General features: G+C 38.4%; 1 protein-coding gene across 1 annotated transcript in view; it reads left to right on the forward strand.

Annotated features, from left to right (window-relative positions):
• LOC150081300 (uncharacterized) overlaps positions 1-19423 on the forward strand; it is a 219338-nt gene that overhangs the window by 56395 nt on the left and 143520 nt on the right. The gene's annotated exons all lie outside the window — the stretch shown is intronic.

The following is a 19423-nucleotide window of genomic DNA, read 5'->3' on the forward strand; positions in this document are numbered from 1 at the left end:
CCCACTGTATAGAATTTAAATACTGTCTCAGTCCATCGTAGTCGCCTTTACGGAAGCAATAACCCTTCCCTTTACCCCTAATGGTAGTTACCTCTTTGAGTAAATCCCACTTCAGCACACTGTGATCACTGCCACCTAGTGGTTCATTTATCTGCAGATTCTTGATGCATGAAGAATCACTGCTGATAATCAAATCAAGAGTATTACTCCCTCTAGTTGCCTCCCGAACATGCTGATGTAGAAAACAATCATCCAATAAATCCACAAAAGCCCTGCTAGTGTGTGAGTATCCAGCCCCCAAATTCCAGTCAATATCTGGGAAATTAAAATCTCCCATTATAAGACACTCTGATTTACTGGCCCACTCTATTTCCCTGTACAGTTTCTTATTATACTCATCAGAGTCATTAGGCCTATAGCACACTCCTACTCTCAATTTTGATCTCCCAATGCTTATGTCACACCAAACTGACTCCACACTGCACTGTCCAGCGATGTCGACTGGCTTCACCTCCTTGGTTTTTATGTGTTTCTTAACTAATAGCATAACACCTCCCCCCTTCCTATCCTGTCTATCCTTTCTGTAGACGTTGTACTCCCCAAATTGCAGTTCCGCATCCCTTATATCTGTGTGACACCACGTCTCTGATATCCCAACAATATCTGCCTTCGATGTTTTGAGCAATACCTCAAATTCATCAAATTTATTTACTAAACTCCTAGCATTGGTGTACATGCAAGTATACCTGCACCTGTTTCTATTCTTAGCTACCCTAACACAACCCATGTGTTTACTTGTACCACAATGGCTCCCAGCAGTCTCTGAAATACCATGCATCTTGTTTTTCAGGCTTCTGCTCATTCTAATAGAAGCAGTGCAAGAATCTCTTTCACCTCTGCCAGTGGCTACTGTCAATCTATTGGTCTTTGTCTCCCCCCAAGCTAGCAGTTTTCCGACCCACCTAACACTGCCTCGATAGCATCAGCAAATATTCTTGCACCCTTTCTATTTAAGTGTATCCCATCCCTGTAGAAGCAATCTCTCCTGTTAACAAGTACAGTCCAGGCTGAAAAAAATTCTACCCCTTGAGCCTTGCACAATCTTTCCAGGGCCGAATTGATCGACAAGGCTCTCATCATATACTCCCTCCTATCGTGTCTGGGCAGAATTGCAGACACTTTCAAATTCAACCCTAATTCTCGGCTTTTGATTACAATTTATGCAAACAAATGGAATGAGTGAGTGTATATGAAAGTGTTATCATGGGGTACCTCAGTTTTTTAGAGATACTGGGATTTATGAATGAATTGATTAAAAATTTTTTTCTGTTTAGAATACTTTTTATACTGATGTATTAGAAATGCCACAGTGGGAAATAATAATCATAATTTCATTTTTATTAAAGATTCAACTGATACTGAGAATTTTTGCATGGGTGTGTTATGTGGGACAGAGCTGAATAGATAACTGTTATTATAAGTAGTAGTAGTGGTGGTACATGATGCAATGAAGCAAGCTTATACTGCATCGGCCCTTAAAAAAAATCACACACACATTACCCACCTCACCAGTTCATCCCCTCCAATAATATGTCTAATTCTTCCTTAAATTTATTCGAACTACTTGCTTCTACAGCTCCAGATTCCAATTTGTTCCAATAAGCAATTACCCTGTGGCTGAAAGCAAATTTGTGCACATATGTCCTGCAGCTATCGCTTTTCAGTTTGTGTGGTGCCCTAGAAAGAGTAATAATAACACTATCATTATTAAGTTTACTCAATCCAGTTAAGCTTTAAATGCTTCAATCAGATCTCCTCAGAAGTGCTGAGTTTCTGAGTACTGCAATTTGTGGGACCAAAGTCTTTTGTGGTAAGAGTATCCCTTTGTGTTCTTTACTAATCTGGTTGCTCTTCTCTACACCCGTTCCAAGAGATCCGCATCTTTCTTAAAATCAGGCTTCCAGACTTGTATGCAGTACTCAAGATATGGCCTAACCATTGCCATATACAATGATTCATTATCACAATAATGACCCCCTATCCCTGCAATAGTATATTTGCCAAAGTTCCTGTATATAATTGACAGAACCTCATGAGCCATTCTAGCAGCCTGTCTGCACCTCTCAGAGAACTTCATGTCAGATTACACTATCTCCACTCCACTAACTTGAGTGTGGTGCCACCTAATTGTTATGGTGTTCTGGGATTACTGCTGTCCATATGCAGTACCTTGCATTTACCAATGTTAAACCTCAATTGCCAATTATCAGCCCATCTGCCTAATTTTTCTAGGTCTTACTGCAATAGTATGCCATTAATCCTGGCAACTTTTGTTTTAAAACTTAGACAATAAACTTGATGTGGCTTTTTTAATAAATTTAAAATTTCAGTGGACCCAGCACTGAACCCTGAGGACTTCACTAATAGTATTAGTTAAAGAAGAGTGGTGCCCAGTTATAATCACCTCTGTCTTTTGTCTTCTGCCATTCAACTAACCTTTTATTCATAGTAGTAAATGACCCCAATGCCACACTGATCCAATTTATACAGTAATCTTTTGTGTATAAAAAAAAGCTTTTCAGAAATCTAAATATATGATGTCAAAATTGTTTGCATCCAGTTCTTTGTTACTGTGCCACAGTATCTAATCAGATAGATGAGAGAGGATTGACCTTTGAGAAATCGGTACTATGATTTCAATACAATTCCATTCCTGTTAAGATGATCCCACAGTATTTCTGTAACCACTGACGCCATTATTTTCCTTGGAACAGAAGTCAAGCTTATAGGTCTATAATCGATCATGTTGCCCTGTTGGTTCCCTTTGTAATATGCACACCTCCAAATTGTAGGAACCTCCCCTGAATCTAGTGATGCTCTTATAATTATGGCCAAGGATTTGGTTACCTCTTTTGCTGCTGCTTTTAATATAACTGGATAGATTCCATCAGCCCCACATGCCTTATTTACTTTTAGCTTCAGGAATTCTCTTCCTCTTTATTCTCAGTTATAACAAAATGATTAGCTGAATATAGATGCAAAATATTTATTTAGTTTGTCAGCATCCTGAACAGGATCATCAGTAGTATACCAGGGTACTCAGAGGGTAGACAGACACTTTTGTCACGGGCCCAAAATGTACGGGCTTATTCAGTTGTATTTATTTGATTGAGTTTCCCTCCTTAATCAGTACCCCTCTAACACAGTTATGGACTTATCTGTGTGCCTTGTGGCTTGGTTTAGGACCAGGTCTCGTATACCCTCAATATAAGAGAGAGAAGAGTAACTCATCTTCCCCTTATGCTGCAGTTTGGACCTGCTGCGTTGTGAAACTAAGGAGGAATTTAATGAAAATTACTTTCCATCCCTAGTGCAATAACATTTATTGAACTTAATCAATTCAGGTGATTACTGATGTATTCTGGAGTTCAGCAACGAGGCAAAATTTCAACAAAACAATCATTTATTAATATATATATATATATATATAACACAATACAAAGGAAAAATATACATACATATATCACTCTCGTTTCCATAATATTATTCTTCTTCTCATTAAAGTTATTAGATTTAAAAAGTTATTACAGTTTCACTTATACATTTTAGCATTATAATGATTTAGCATTACCATGATTCCTCATAGTTACACTCCTTTTACAAAGGGGTCATGCAGTTAATATATATAATATCCTAATACATGTATATATATGTGGTTATTGCCCCTTTCTAAATATCAACTGGATATCAACATCTCTTTCTCCATTTGCTCCTCTGTTTAATATTTAAAACATTTAGTATTTAAGACAAGTATTTAAAAACATAGAAAGGAATCATCTTTTATAGCTAAAGCTAGGTCCGTCTGCTGTTTCATTAGAATAATCTATCACTTTCATACATGCATGATAAAGCATTTCAGCTTACCGTTTTACTGTATCTTCTCTCTTGCTTCCTCCTTCTAGGGCGCTTTTCTCTGCTTCCTTTTTTTCTGGCTGGAACTACTTGCTCCCTTCAATATGATTCGCACTGGCACTATTTTTATTAGTATTTTTACTACAACTAAAAGAATCACAACTTTCCAAATTTTCTAACTAGCTCTATCTGTATTTTACTTATCTGCCTATATTCTCTATATCTGCCTATCTCCTCTCTTCTTTCGCTTATGCTTCTACTCTGCTTTTATATAAGGGTCAAATCCTTTTGTGGCTCTTTCCACTGCTCGTCTCATTGGATGTTCCAAGGCCAAAATCTCAGATGGTCCGAGTATCATGTCATGGCCAAAGAATCTGTTGACTCATCTTCTAAACCTCTTAACGAGCAATGAACCCTAAGTACGTCATGATTTTTATGGTCGGTAAGGAGGCACTTCTGTCGCAGATGCTACTCTTGACCATCTTTGGACAAGCGAGATTGTTACCCAATATCAAGATCATTCAGAAAGAGCTCAAAGTATTTGCTGTTTATGCAGGAAGCGACTATTCTTCCCCTACTGTTGTATCATCTCATACTTGCAGAGCGCTTGTATGTTTACAAGGGAAGACAGTTTCCCTTGACCTTTTCTGCCCTTACAATGGAAGTTTACTGCTGTACTGTACATGGTTTCTTCTATGCTAGTTACGAGTGGGATGGATTTCCTTAAAGTTTTTAATAATATTTAACTCCAATTTTGAATAATTATTACTTGATTCTACTGGTTTCCATCCTTGTTGATGGTATAACAGTTTTATGAATTACAAAATAATCAAATGAATATCAGCAATTTGGGAAACCAGACTAATACTGATTTTATCAATTACTAAAGATATGATTTATCCAAAAAGAGAAAGGTGGGATTTTTACCACTCGTAACAGTAGGTATGTCATTCATATCTAGTGGGCAAATGTTTTTTGTCCCTTTCCTTCTAGTGTTAATATAAGCAAAGAATTCTTTGTTACTTTTCTCTATATTCTTAGTGAAGGATTGCTCATAATCTGCCTTAAGCTTGCTTAATTTTCTTACTGACCTGACCTGACCTGATTGCAGACTAGTTTGTACCTTGGTTTCCATGTCACCTGCTAATTTATAATCATCCACACATTATTCTTCTGTGACACTAGTTTCAAGAAAGGGAAGAGATATTTTAATTTTTGCAATGAAAATTCTGATTATCTAGGCATTATTTGATTTCTACGCAACAAGAATAGTTGGTAATTTGAATAAGTGTAAATGCTCTATTCAAAATGTTCAGAGAAGTAATTGAGATAAAAGAGATATTGTGTCTCCTTGTCGAACTCTTTTCTCGATTTTAAATTTGCTACTGTCTTTGTCTAGTCTAATAAAGGATGTAGCACTCATATTTTCTTCAAAATCATAATATATTTGGTATCTATGCCTTGTCTTTCCAGTGCCCGAAACATTGCCTTATGCTGTATGGAGTCAAATGCCTTTTCATAATCCACAAATGCCAGGCATAATGGTGTTTTATATTCGTTTGCTTTCTCCATTAGCTGTGATATTATGGGAAGGTAATCCATAGTTGAGAATCCTGTCCTAAAGCCAGCTTGCTCTTTTGGTTGATTCTCATCAAGTATTCTTTCTAATCTGTTAGTAATGACCCTTTTGAACAACTTGTAGATGTGGGATAACAAGCTAATTGGTCTATAATTTCCAATTTCTGATTTATCTCCTTTCTTATGCAGCAAAACTATGATTGCATTATTCCACTGCTTAGGCGTCACACCTTTTCTAATGCACTTTGTGAAGATCCTTGCCAGTTTTTGTGTTATGTCTCTTCCTCCCAATTTTAACAACTCTACAGTAACTTCATCTTCCCCTGGGGCTTTCTGATTCTTCATTTTCTTCAATGCATGTTCTACCTCATCAGGAAGAATATCAGGTATGTCGTATGTGCAGATATGAAGTTTTCTAAAGTATGGGCAGATATGAAGTTTTCTAAAGAGTGTAAACAAGCAGCCAGGAAAGCCCATAGTGAACTATCCATGGTTTATTGAATGTTATCCTGTAAAGATGGAGAGGTCATAATCTCCCTTTATAAGGCAATTGTAAGAATACATTTGGAATACTGTTAGTTCAAGTATGCAGACCTCATCTGAAAAAATACATTGAGCTTCTTGAAAGGGTCCAAAGATGGGCAACTTGAATAGTTATATCAGCAAAAGGATGACCGTATGAAGAAAGACTCAGAGTACACAGGCTAGCGAGCTTGCAAACCAGACACTTCAGAGGTAGCAGTAGTAGTGGCATGTGATGCAAGAAAGCAAGTGTATGTGCTTATGCAGCATCAGCCAAAAAAAAAAAAAAAATCACGCCATTCCCTCCAAATGCCTGTCCAGTTCCTCCTTAAATTTATTTAACCTATCAACTTCCACAACGACAGATGGAAGTTTGTTTCAGCAATTAACCACCTGCTGGCTAAAGGCAAATTTCTGCACATCTATTCTACCTCTGTCTTTTCGTAATTTGAATTTATGCCCCCTTAGGTTTGTAATCTGAACAAGTGGAAGGATCCCATCAGAATTCAGCGTGCTCAACCCATTCAAGGCCTTATACACCTCAATCAGATCACCACGCAGGTGCCTAGTCTTCAGCCACTGCAATTTTCAGAACTTAACCTCTCTTGGTAAGAGGATCCCTTCATTCCCCTCACCAATCTTGTTTCCTTTCTCTGTACATGCTCAAGCAAATCTACATCCTTCCTAAAATGAGGCCTCCAGACCTGTACGCAGTACTCAAGGCGTGGCCTGACCATTGCCTTATACAGAGGGACAATCACCTCCTTCTCCCTGCTAGCAAAATTCCTATATATCATTGACAAAACTCATGGCCTGCCCTGGCAGCCTATCTGCATTGCTCAGAAAACTTCATATCTGACTGCACAATTACTCCCATGTCTTTTTCATTTTCTACCACCTTAAGTGTAGTACCACACAGTTGGTACATTTCTGAACTTACTTCTATCTATATGCAGTACTTTACATGTGTCAAGGTTAAACTTCAGTTGCCACTTCTTAGCCCATCTGCCCAAATTATCTAGATCCTATTGCAGTAGCACACTGCCATTACTGTCATTAACAACCCTGCCAACCTTTGTATAATCTGCAAACTTTGATACTAAGCCTGATATACCTTCATCAATCTGTCATTGATAAATATACAAAACAACAGAGGACCCAACACCGAAACCCTGTGGGACTCCACTAATAACATTAGTCCACGAAGAACAGCACCCATTAATTACCACCCTCTGTCTTCTCCCACTCAACGTCCTTTTATCTATTGTAGTAACTTACCCTTAATACCATTCTGCTCCAATTTGTACAATAGTCTTCCATGCACAACAGTGTCAAAAGCTTTCCTGAAATCCAAATATATGATATCAGAATTATTTTTTGCATCCAGTTCTTTGTAACCACATCATAATATCCTATCAGATTTGTCAGACAAGACTTTCCCTTAACAAACTCATGTTGTGTCTGAATTATTGCTGCAGTCTTGTCTAGATGATCCTGCAATGCATCTTTAACCAATGACTCTATTATTTTAGGTAACCTGATTGAGGTTTATAAAGCTCTGAGATAGATTAGTAAAATTAATGAAGTGGAATTCTCACTGTTAAAAAGAATTTTGCATGAGTATTTTATATCTACATTTGCACATGAGGAATTCTGTAGGGAAGTGGAGGCCAGAAGCTTATCAAACTGTAACAGGGAGCTAAATGATTTTGTAACAACTGAGAGAAAAGTGAGGGAGAACATGAAGTTAAACATAAGAAAGGCACCTAGGGTGGATGGAATCTATCCAGTCCAGTTATATTAAAGGAGGCAGTAAGGGAAGTAAGCAAACCCTTAGCCATGATTATAAGAACATCCTTGGACTCAGGGGAGGTCCCCATGGACTGGAGATCTGTAAATGTATCCCCACTTCATAATGGGGGGATCAAAGGGTGACACGAGTAATTACAGACCTATTAGTTTAACTTCTGTTCCTGAAAAATTAAGAAGTCACTGCACTGCAGCATTATCTAGACAAGGACTGCAGTTATAGTTCAGACACAGCATGGGTTTGTTAAAGGGGAGGTCTTGTCTGACCATTTTGATTGGATTCTATGTGGTCACAAAGGAACTTGATGCAAAAAATAATTTTGATATCATATACTTGGATTTTAGGAAAGATTTTGATACTGTCGCACATGGAAGATTACTGTACAAATTTCAGCAGTATGGCATTAAGGGCAAGTTGCTATGGATAAAGGGATGGTTGAGTGGAAGAAGACAGAGTGGTAATCAATGGACCCTGCTCTTTGTGGACTAATGTTAACTAGTGGAGATCCCCAGTGTTCCATATTGGGCCCATTGTTGTTTTCTGTATTTATCAATGATATTGATGAAGGTATATCAGTCCAAGTTTTGCAGATGATACAAAGGTTGGCAGGGTTGTTAATGACAGTATTTGCAGTATGCTACTGCAACAGGATCTAGAAATGGTGGGTAGATGTGCTGAGAGGTGGCAACTGAAGTTTCACATTTGCAAAGTACTGCATATATGTGTAGCAGTAACAGCAGAGTACTGTACCAACTAGGTGGTACTACACTAATATGGTAGTGGAGAATGAAAAAGACCTAGGCATAATTGTGCAGTCAGATTATGAAGTTTTCTGAGTAGTGCAGACAGGTTACCAGAGCAGGTGATGGTGTCTTGTCAATGATATTTAGAAATTTTCCTAGTAGGGAGGAGGTGATTATTCCTTTGTATAAAGCAATGGTCAGGCCATGCCTTGAGTACTGTGTACAGGTCTGGAGGCCTCATTTTAGGAAAAATGTATAGTTGCTAGAACAAGTACAGAGAAGGGCAACAAGATTGGTAAGGAGAATGAAGGGGCGTTCTTACCAAGAAAGGCTTCAGTTCTGCAAATTGCAGAGTTTGGAGACTAGACACTTGTGAGGTGATCTGATTGAGGTGTTTAAGGCTTTAAATGGTTTGAGCAAGCTCAGTGCTGATGGGATTCTTCCCCTTGCTCAGATTACGCTCCTGAGGGGGCATAAATTCGAGTTGAGGAAAGACAGTTGTAGAATAGATATGTGGAAATTTGCCTTTAGCCAGAGGGTGGTTGATTACTAGAATGAACTTCCATCTGTCATTGTGGAATTTGACAGCTTAAATAAATTCAAGACAGGACTAGACAAACTTTTGGAGTGAATGGATGGGTGCAATGGGAAGGTTTTATTTATTTTTTTGGTGGTACTGTATAAGCTTGCTTTCTTGCATCATATGCAAGTGCATATGCATATGCCTCTGCTAATGCTAATTCCAGAACTAGTGGTCATAAATTCAAATTAGAGGTACTGGGGTTTACATTAGATTGTAGGAATTTTTTTTTTTTAAGCCGCAAGTGCATTGATTGCTGAAACAAGTTGCTCTCACAGGTAGTTGAGGCTGACAGTTTGAATAAATTCAAAGGTCAACTGGATAGTTACCTATATAAGGAGAGAAGCATTTAATTTTTATTTTCTGGTCTACTTGGTTTTTTTTTTTTTTTTTTTTTTATGCCAGTGAAGCAAAAGCCTGTGGCTTCCTTGCACTGTGTGGCAATACTATACTATATACTTTAACAGATTCTCTCATCATTGACTTCTTGCTGTGACAGTCATTACGATATTGCCTTTCATTTGGAACTTCTTATCTCTAGAACAGTCAGTAATATTTATTTATTTATAATGGGTGCATCCCTGGAGTAAGGTGCATTCCCAGCATACTGGGACTTATGAAAATGCAATTGTATATCCAGTTTTCAAAGGTGGTTCCATGGATGAAATAGATAATTGAACATCTTATAAGTTCTATAGCAGGAAAAATTATTGACCGCCATGATTATTAATATACTGCAGGAGCACCTGGATCAGAGTTATATGAGAAACATAGCATGGTTTTATTAAATGGAATCCATATCTAGCTAATCTAATAAGTTGTATGAAATGCAAATTTTCAGTTCTGTTGTGACAGGTCTAAGCCAAACACAAAGGTGTCAATGAGATTGTCACAAAAGGGTGATGCAAACTCTTCAAGGATTACTGTTCAAGGTTTAGGCCTAAATGCATGTCAGATGAACTAATGAGACTCGTGGCGGAGAAGAAAAATGCATGGGATGCATATAAATTATAAGTCAGCACAGAAGCCTATGATAGATATAAGCTAGTCTGTAATCAAGGCACAATGGTGGTTAGGCAAGTGAAAGCAGATTTTGAGAAATCTTTGTCAAAAGATGCAAAGAAATACATCAAAGATTTCTTTAATTGTGTAAACTCTAGAAGGAAGGGAATGAATTAGATTGGTTCACTTGATACCGATGGTTCTACTGTTGATAGCTAACAAACTGAATATTTTGCCTCTACTTTCAAACCTGAGGACTTCTCTAAGGAAGTGTAGGCCAGAAGTTTATCAAACTCTAAGCAGGAGCTAAATGATTTTTCAATAACTGATAATAAAGTAGAGTTAACTGTTAAAGTTAAACATAAGAAAGGTGCCTGGTGCATGGGATCTATCCAAATTATATTAAGGGAGGCAGCAAAGGAAGTAAGCATACCTTTAGCCATAATTATAAGAGCATTCTAGGATTCAGGGAAGGTTCTCATGGACTGGAGATGAGTGAATGTATCTCCAATTCACAAGGGGGATGAAAGGGTGACATGAGTATTACAGACCTGTTAGTTTAACTTCTGTTCTGGGGAAAACAGTGGAGTCACTGGTTAAAGAAGTAATGCAGGATCATCTTGACAAGACTGCAGTTATAGTTAAGACAAAGCATGGGTTTGTTAAGAGAAATCTTGTCTGACCAATTTGGTTGGATACTGTGATGTGGTCACATAGGACTTTGATGTAGAAAATAAATTTGATATCATATACTTGTATTTCAGGAAAGCTTATTATACTGTTGCACATAAGACTGCTGTACAAATTGGATCAATGTGGCATGTAGGGCAAGTTGCTGCTGTGGATAAAGGGATGGTTGATTGGGAGAAGAGAGAGTGGCAATCAATGGACACTACCCTTCATGGACTATTTTTATTAGGGAGTGCCCTAGGGTTTGGTGTTGGGCCCATTGTTGTTTTCTATATTTATCAATGATATTGATGAAGGTAGATCAGGCTTAATGTCCAAGTTAGCAGATGGTATAAAGGTTGGCAGGGTTGTTAATGACAGTATGCTACTGCAACAGGTTCTAGAAAAGTTAGGCAGATGTGCTGAGAAGTGGCAACTGAAGTTTAACATTGACAAATGCAAAATATTGCATATGTATAGCAATAACCCCAGAGTAATGTTCCAACTGTGTGATACTGTGTAAAGGATATGGGGCATTGTTGAATGATATACAAGAATTTTTCTAGTAGGGATAAGGAGGTGATTATTCCTTTGTATAAGGTGATTGTCTGGCCACATCTAGAGTACTGCATGCAGGTCTTTAGGTCTCATTTTAGAAGGATGTAGAGCTGCTGGAATGAGTATAGATGGGCAATAAGAATGGTCAGAGTTACAAAGGATTGCCCTTACTAAGAAAGGCTTAAATGCTGCAAATTTCAGCATCTGGAGATTGGCATTAGCAGAGACATATGATGCAAGAAAGCAAGCTTATGCAGCATCAGCCAAAAAAAAAAAAAAAATTCAATTCACTCGTCAAATGCTTATGCAGCTCAGCCTTAAATTTATTTAAGCTATCAGTTTACACAACAAGAGATGGAAGTCTGTTTCAGCAATCAACTACCCGGTGGCTAAAGGCAAATTTTTGCACATCTTTCTATAACTGTCTTTCCTCAGTTTGAAACTATGCCCCCTCAGGTTCTTAATCTGAGCAAGACTAAGAATCTTGTGAGCATTGAGCTTTCTCAACCTGTTTAGGGCCTTACACACCTTAGTCAGATCACCTTGCAGGTGCCTAGTCTCCAGATGCTGCAACTTTCAGAACTTAAGCCTTTCTTCATAAGTGCACCCCTTTGTTTCTCTCACCAATCTTGTTTTCCTTCTCTATACTCATTCTAGCAACTCTACATCCTTCCTAAAATGAGGCTCTAGACCTATACGCAATACTCAAGGTATGGCCTGACCATTGCCTTATACAAAGGAATAATCACCTCCTTGTCTTTGCTAGCAAAATTCCTATATATGTATATATATCATTGACAAGACTCCATGACCTGCTCTGGCAGCCAGTCTGCACTGCTCAGTGAACTTCATATCTCACTGCACAATTACCTCCAGGTCTTTTTCACTCTCCACTTCCCTGAGTGTAGTACCACACAGTTGCTATATTTCTCTTGGGTTACTGCTACCCATATGCAGTACTTTCCATTTGTCAATGTTAAACTTCAGTTGCCACTTCTCAGCCCATTTGCCTAACTTATCTAGATCCACTTGCAGTAGCATACTGTCATTAACAACCCTGCCAAAGGTTGGCAGAGTTGTTAATATCACCTGCAGACTTGGACATTAAACCTGATATACCCTCATCAATATTGTTGATGAATACACAAGACAACAATGGGCCCAGCACTGAACCTTTGGAACTCCACTAAAAACATTAGTCCACAAAGAGCAGTGTCCACTGATTACCACTCTCTTGTCTCTCACTCAACCATGCCTTTATCCATCGTAGCAACTTGCTCATAATGCCGTACCGCTCCAATTTGTACAGTAGTCTTCCATGTGCAACAGTATCAAAAGCTTTTCTGAAATCCAAGTATATGAAATCAAAATTATTTTTTACATCCAGTTCCTTTGTGACCATATCATATTGGTATCCAGTCAAATTTCTCAAACAAGACCTACCTTTTAACAAACCAATGCTGTGTCTTGACTACTACTGCAGTCTTGTCTAGATGATCTTGCAATGCTTCTTTAACCAATGACTCCATTATTTTCCCCGGAACAAAAACTAAACTAACAGGTCTATAGTTACTTGTGTCATCTTTTGAACCCTCTTTATGAATTGGGGTTATATTTGCACACCTTCCCAATTAGGCACCTGTGAGGAGATCTGATTGAGGTGTATAAGGCCTTGAATGGTTTGAGCAGGCTCAGTGCTGATGGGATTCTTTCTCTTCATGGATTATGCACCCTCGGGGGCATAAATTCAAATTGAGGAAAAACAGTTACAGAATAGTTGCGCGGAAATTGGTCTTTAGCCAGTGGGTGATTGATTGCTAGAACAAACTTCCATCTGTCATTGTGGAAGTTGATAGCTTAAATAAATTCAAGGAAGAACTAGGCAAGCGAATGGATAGATGAAATGGGAAGGGGTTTTTTTTTTTGGCTGATGATGTATAAGTGTGCTTTCTTGCATCATATAGCTCAGGTTTACTTTCCCTTCCATTTAATATTTCGACTTGCATCATATGCCTCTGCTAATGCTAAGAGCAGAAAAAGAGATGCTGCATATCGTGAGATTAGATCCCTCCATCAGCACACAAAGAGTTGATGCAAGAATGAGTCATCCAAACCTTTCATTTGGCACATGTTGTGTGAACACTGGGTTTATGCTTACCATATGCAGAGAGTTCAGGCATTATAAGCAGGAGATTGATTTGCATAAAAGCATTTTTTTTATGGATACTTAATTGTGTCAATAATACCCCTGACTTCCTTGTCAATGTCCTTTGGATTGATGAGGCAACCTTTACACAAGATGGAATATTCAGCATGCACAATCTCCATACATGGTCAGAGGAAAATCCTCACACAATATTGTCACCTCGTTTCCATGTGGGGCTTAGTATCAGTATTGTAGGTGGGCATTATAGGAGATAACTTTATTCATCACTATGTCACTGCCCATTACTTACAGTTTTTGGAGAAGTCATTGCCAACACTTCTTGAAGATGTTTGTTAGTGTACTTGCCAACATGTGGTTTCAGCACAACGGAGCACCTTCATATTTTGGGTAATAACAACATTCTTAAATGATTGTTACTGGAAGCATTGGTCATGGAGGTCCCATTTCTTGGCCACCAAGCTCTCTAACCTTAACCTGTTGGATTTTTATGTGTGGAGTCACACAAAAGAAATTGTTTACACCACAGAGTTTAACAACGCAGGTGATTTGTTGAATTGCATCCACGAAGCTGCCGCTGCTATTAAGAACCACACAGTGCTACTTGCACATGTATGGGATTCCTTCTCATGTAGTGTTGAGGCCCATCTTTGGGATGGAATTCTTCTTCTTGCCCAGATTAATTGCCTGAGAGGATATAAATTCAAATTGTGGAAAGACAGTTGTAGAATAGATGTGTGGAAACTTGCATTTAGCCAGGGTGGTTGATTGCTGGAACAAACTTCCATCTGTTGTTGTAGAAGTTGACATCTTAAATTCAAGGCAAAATAAACATTTGGAGCGAATGGATGGGTGAAATGGGAGCTTTTTTTTTTTTTTTTTTCTGATGCTGTACAAGTTTGCTTTCTTGCATCATATGCCTATGCTAATCTGTGATGTGCAGGAATTTTTCTGTTAGGGAAAAAGAAGTAATTATCCCACTGTGCAGATACACATCCATCCTGAAATATGGATGTGTATCTACCAGGGTTAGTATTAGTGTCATTCATATGGTTCAGGGAGAGAAAGAGAGAGGTGATAAGATGACCTATTTTCATTTCTAAGTACTAATCCAACTGGAAGCTGCCAGCCAACCTGTGGAGGAAATTTATTCCAATTTTTAATAACTCTCTGTGCAAAGGGAAATTTCCTGCAGTCCATTCTCTAACTTTCCCCCCTTAGTTTAAATTTATTCTTCTTGGTTTTAACATTACTTAATACTATGAAAATTTGATTTTACTGCTCCCCCCTCCCCTGTCTCTTAAATTTCAGTTAAAATCCTTCTCTAAGGTACCTTAGAGAGGGATCTTAACTGAAATTTTTAATATTAGTATTAGCAATGGGATATTAGCAAGGCTATTTGGCCCTTCTTCGGTGGGTGGGTAGGTACCCAAGTGATGCGTGTCACTTGGGTACCCACCCACCAAAGAAGGACCAAATAGCCCTGAAACGGTGCTGTCAGGGTGTGGTATCCATCTGAGAATAAGTAACATTAATCTTCTCTTTAGGTGAAGCGTTACTTATTCGAAGTAGTGCAATATCATGGCAACTCGTTGTGAAGGTATTCACAATATGAGACATAACTTAAAACGATGCCGTTTTACTAATATTCTGATTTATTCAGATATAGCTATGTATTTCTGATGCACTTGCACTATATTTATACATAGGCTATCAACTTCCACAACAACAGATGGAAGTCTGTTCCAGCAATCAACTACTTGTTAGTTAAAGGCAAACTTCTGCACATCTATTTGTTTTCTGTTGCTGTGGAAGTTGATAGCTTAAATAAATTTAAGGCTGAACTAGAGAAAAATTTGGAGTGACCAGATGGGTGAAATGGGAAGGTATTTTTTTTTTTTATTTATTTATTTTTTTTGTGTCACATGCCTCAACTAATGTTAATGCTAACTCTCTAGGAGACTTCCGGATCAGCTAGTGTATAACTTGCTACCTCTACTTTGTCAGATAGACACTGGAGAGAGAGAGAGAAAGAGTCCAAGTAGTGTGTATGCGAGGAACATTGTCTAGGTCATGTTATATCAAGAAACCGGATATATTCTTGCCATGTGTATTGACATATCCAAAAATTTCATTATTTCATACAGCCTCCTTCCTTCCTTTTCTTACTACTGAATATATAGTAAGAAAATCTTCTCATCCTTTCCACCTTTTCTTACTGCTGAATATGTCATGAATTGTTGAACTAATAGAAGAAACTTATCTGCAAAAATATCTAAATGTCCCAAACACTTCCTCATTCATTTCACAAATATATCTGGTCTAAGTTCTAATCTCAATGATATCCATTTACATTCTGCTAAACCCCATGTGCTTTTTCTGGCTAAATCCCAGTTATTGGTTTTTTCAAACACTGCTCATCTTAGTTGTCTGAATTATTCACATGATTCTTTTTACTTCATAGGTGATACTTGTGTCTGTTCTGATATTCCCTGTCAGAGACAGTAATTTGGAATTTCCCCTTTTTGATGTTGTCTGGCTTAAAATATCTCTATCACATTCTGTTAAATTCATCCATTGCCTCTATCGTTTTCCCAGCTCCACTAATCAATTGGAACAACACCACAAATCACTCTTTGACTTGCTCTCTTTCAAACTTGAATTTCTCCAGTCTAACTTTCCTAACAGTGAGGTAATTTCCCTTGGTGATTTTAATGTTCACAACTGCAGCTGGCTGCTATTTTCTAGTCACATGGACCCAGCTGGTTAAGATGATGATGCTTTTGCAATTACTGATGACCTCACACAGATTGTGCATTTACATACCAGAATACCAACCAGTCCTAACCACACAGTCAACACGCTTGATCTTTTTCTCACATTCAATCCTTCCAAGTACATGGTTGAGGTGAGTGGTTCTGTAGGCACCTCAGATCACAACTTGGTGACGGTCCCTTCTCCAATGGAGCCTTTCTCTTGTGGCTATTCTCAACCTTGTGTTATTTGGCATTACAAGAATGCAAAATGGGATAATCCACAAGATTTCTATTCTTCTTTTCCTTGGTCGCATTTCTGTTTCAAATCTTTTGAAGCCAACGTTTGCTCAGATTGCATCAATGAAATTATTCTTGTAGGGATGAAAGCCTTTATTCCAACCTATGTTGCTGACCTGTGCACCTAAACTTACTCCTGTTCCATGTCACCTATTTTCACTTTTATTCCAAAGGTGTTTTCCCTTTTGCTTGGTAATTTGTTCATATCCAGCCAATTCCTGAAAAGGGTGACAAATCCCTCACATCCAATTATCCCATTGCAGTTATTTCTCTTTCCAAAGTAATGAAGAAATAGCATTAGCAGAGGAATATGATGCAAGAAAGCAAGCTTCTGCAGCATCAGCCAAAAACAAAAAAAACCCACTTCCATTTCACCCCTCCGTTCGTTCGAAATACATGTCCAGCTGAGCCTTAAATTTATTTAGGCTATCAACTTCTACAACGAGGATTGAAAATCTGTTCCACCAACCAACTACCCGCTGGCTAAAGGCAAACTTCTGCACATCAATCCTACATTTGTCTTTCCTCAGTTTGAATTTATGCCCTCTCAGGTGATTATTCTGAGCAAGAGGAAGAATCCCATCAGAATTGAGCATGCTCAAACCATTCAAGGCTTTATACACCTCTATCAGATCACCTCGCCAGTGCCTAGTCTCCAGACACTGTAATTTGCAAAACTTAAGCCTTTCTTCGTAAGAGCAACAGTTTGCTCCATTCACTAATCTTGTTGCCCTTCTCTGTACTTGTTCCAGCAGCTCTACATCCTTCTTGAAATGAGGCCTCCAGACCTGTATACAGTACTCAAGATGTGGCCTCACCATTGCCTTATACAAGGGAATAATCACTTCCTTATCCCTGCTAGAAAAATTCCTGTATATTGACAAGACACTAAGAGCTACTCTTGAAGCCTGTCTGCACTGCTCAGAGAACTTCATATCTGCCTGCACAATTACCTCCAGGTCCTTTTCATTCTCTATCACTGTCAGTGTAGTACCACAGAGTTGATACGTTGCTTTGGGGTTGCTGTTTCCCATATGTAGTACTTTACATTTGTCAATATTAAACTTCATTTGCTACCTCTCAGTCCACTTTGCTACTTCTCTACCACTCAACCTTTCCAGATCCTGTTGCAGCAGCATAGCATCAGTAGTGTCCTTAACAACCCTGCCAACCTTTGTATTGTCTGCCAACTTGGACATTAAGCTTGATATACCATCATCAATATCATTTATAAATGCAGAAAACAATAATGGATCCAACACTGAACCCTGAGGAACTCCACTAATAACATTAGTCCACGATGAGCAGTGTCCATTGATTACCACTCTGTCTTCTCCCCCTCAACCACCCTTTTATCCATTACAGCAATTTGCCTCCAATGCCACAATGGTCCAATTTGTGCAACAGTATCAAAAGCCTTTCTAAGATCCAAATATATAATATCAAAGTTATTCCCTGTATCCAGTTCTTTTGTGACTGCCTCATAGTATCCGATCAAAGTGGTCAGACTTTCCCTTAACAAACCCATGCTGTGTTTGAGCTATAATTGAAGTCTTGTCTAGATGATCTTGCAGTGCTTCTTTAACCAGTACCTCCATTAATTTTCCTTGAACAGAAGTTAAACTCACAGGTCTATAATTACTTGTGTCAACCTTTGATCCTCCTTTGTGAATTGGGGTTACATTTGCACATCTCCAGTCTGTGAGTACCTCCCCTGAGTCCAAGGAAGCTCTCATAATTATGGTTAAGGGTTTGCTTACTTCCTTTGCTGCCTCCTTTAATGTAGTTGGATAGATCCCATCCACCCCAGGTGCCTTTCTTGTGTTTATCTTCAACAATTTCTCCTCCACTTTACTCTCAGTTATTACAAGATTCTCTAGCTTACTGCCAGAGTTGAATACACCTCTGGCATTCCCCTTGCTGAATAACTCCTCATGTGTGAATGTCTATGCAAAATATTCATTCAGTTTGTTAGCTACCTGAGCAGGATCATCAACAGTTGACCCATCGATATCAAGTGGACCAATCTGATTCATCCACTTCCTTCTAGAGTTTACATAAGTAAAGAACTCTTTGCTGTTTTTCTTTGCATCCTTTGCCAAAGATTTCTCGTAATCTGCCTTCACCTGCCTAACCACCATTTGTAACTTGGTTACAGATCACCTGATATCTATCATAGGCTTCTGTGTCACATGTTAATTTATATGTATCCCATGCATTTTTCTTCTCTGCCGTATGTCTCATTAGTTCATCTGACATCCATTTAGGCCTAAACCTTGAACAATATTTCTTAGTTGGTATGTAAAGACTAGTAGCTTCCAAGATAAATTCTTTGAATGCTTCCCATTTTGAATTTGCTGTTGGTAACGTCATCAGTTGGTCCCACTGTATAGAATTTAAATACTGTCCCAGACTATCGTAGTTGCCTTTACGAAAGCAAAAACCCTTCCCTTTACCCCTGATGGTAGTTACCTGAACAATGAAAATATCCTGAACAATGAGAGCTTTGTGGCTTGGTGCATTGTAGTAGTAGCAGTGGCATTTGATGCAAGAAAGCAAGTGTATGAGCTTATGCAGCATCAGCCAAAAAAAAAAAAAAAAAAAAAATCACACCATTCCATCCAAATGCCTGTCCAGTTCCTCCTTAAATTTATTCAACCTATCAACTTCCACAACGACAGATGGAAGTTTGTTCCAGCAATTAACCACCCGCTGGCTAAAGGCAAATTTCAGCCGATCTAATCTACATCTGTCTTTTCTTAATTTGAATTAATCCCCTTTTAGGTTCGTAATCTGAACAAGTGGAAGGATCCCATCAGAATTCAGCGTGCT

This window comes from Mastigoproctus giganteus, chromosome 8 (assembly GCF_048544385.1).
Source record: "Mastigoproctus giganteus isolate SK-2022 chromosome 8, ASM4854438v1, whole genome shotgun sequence".
Taxonomy (NCBI): domain Eukaryota; kingdom Metazoa; phylum Arthropoda; class Arachnida; order Uropygi; family Thelyphonidae; genus Mastigoproctus; species Mastigoproctus giganteus.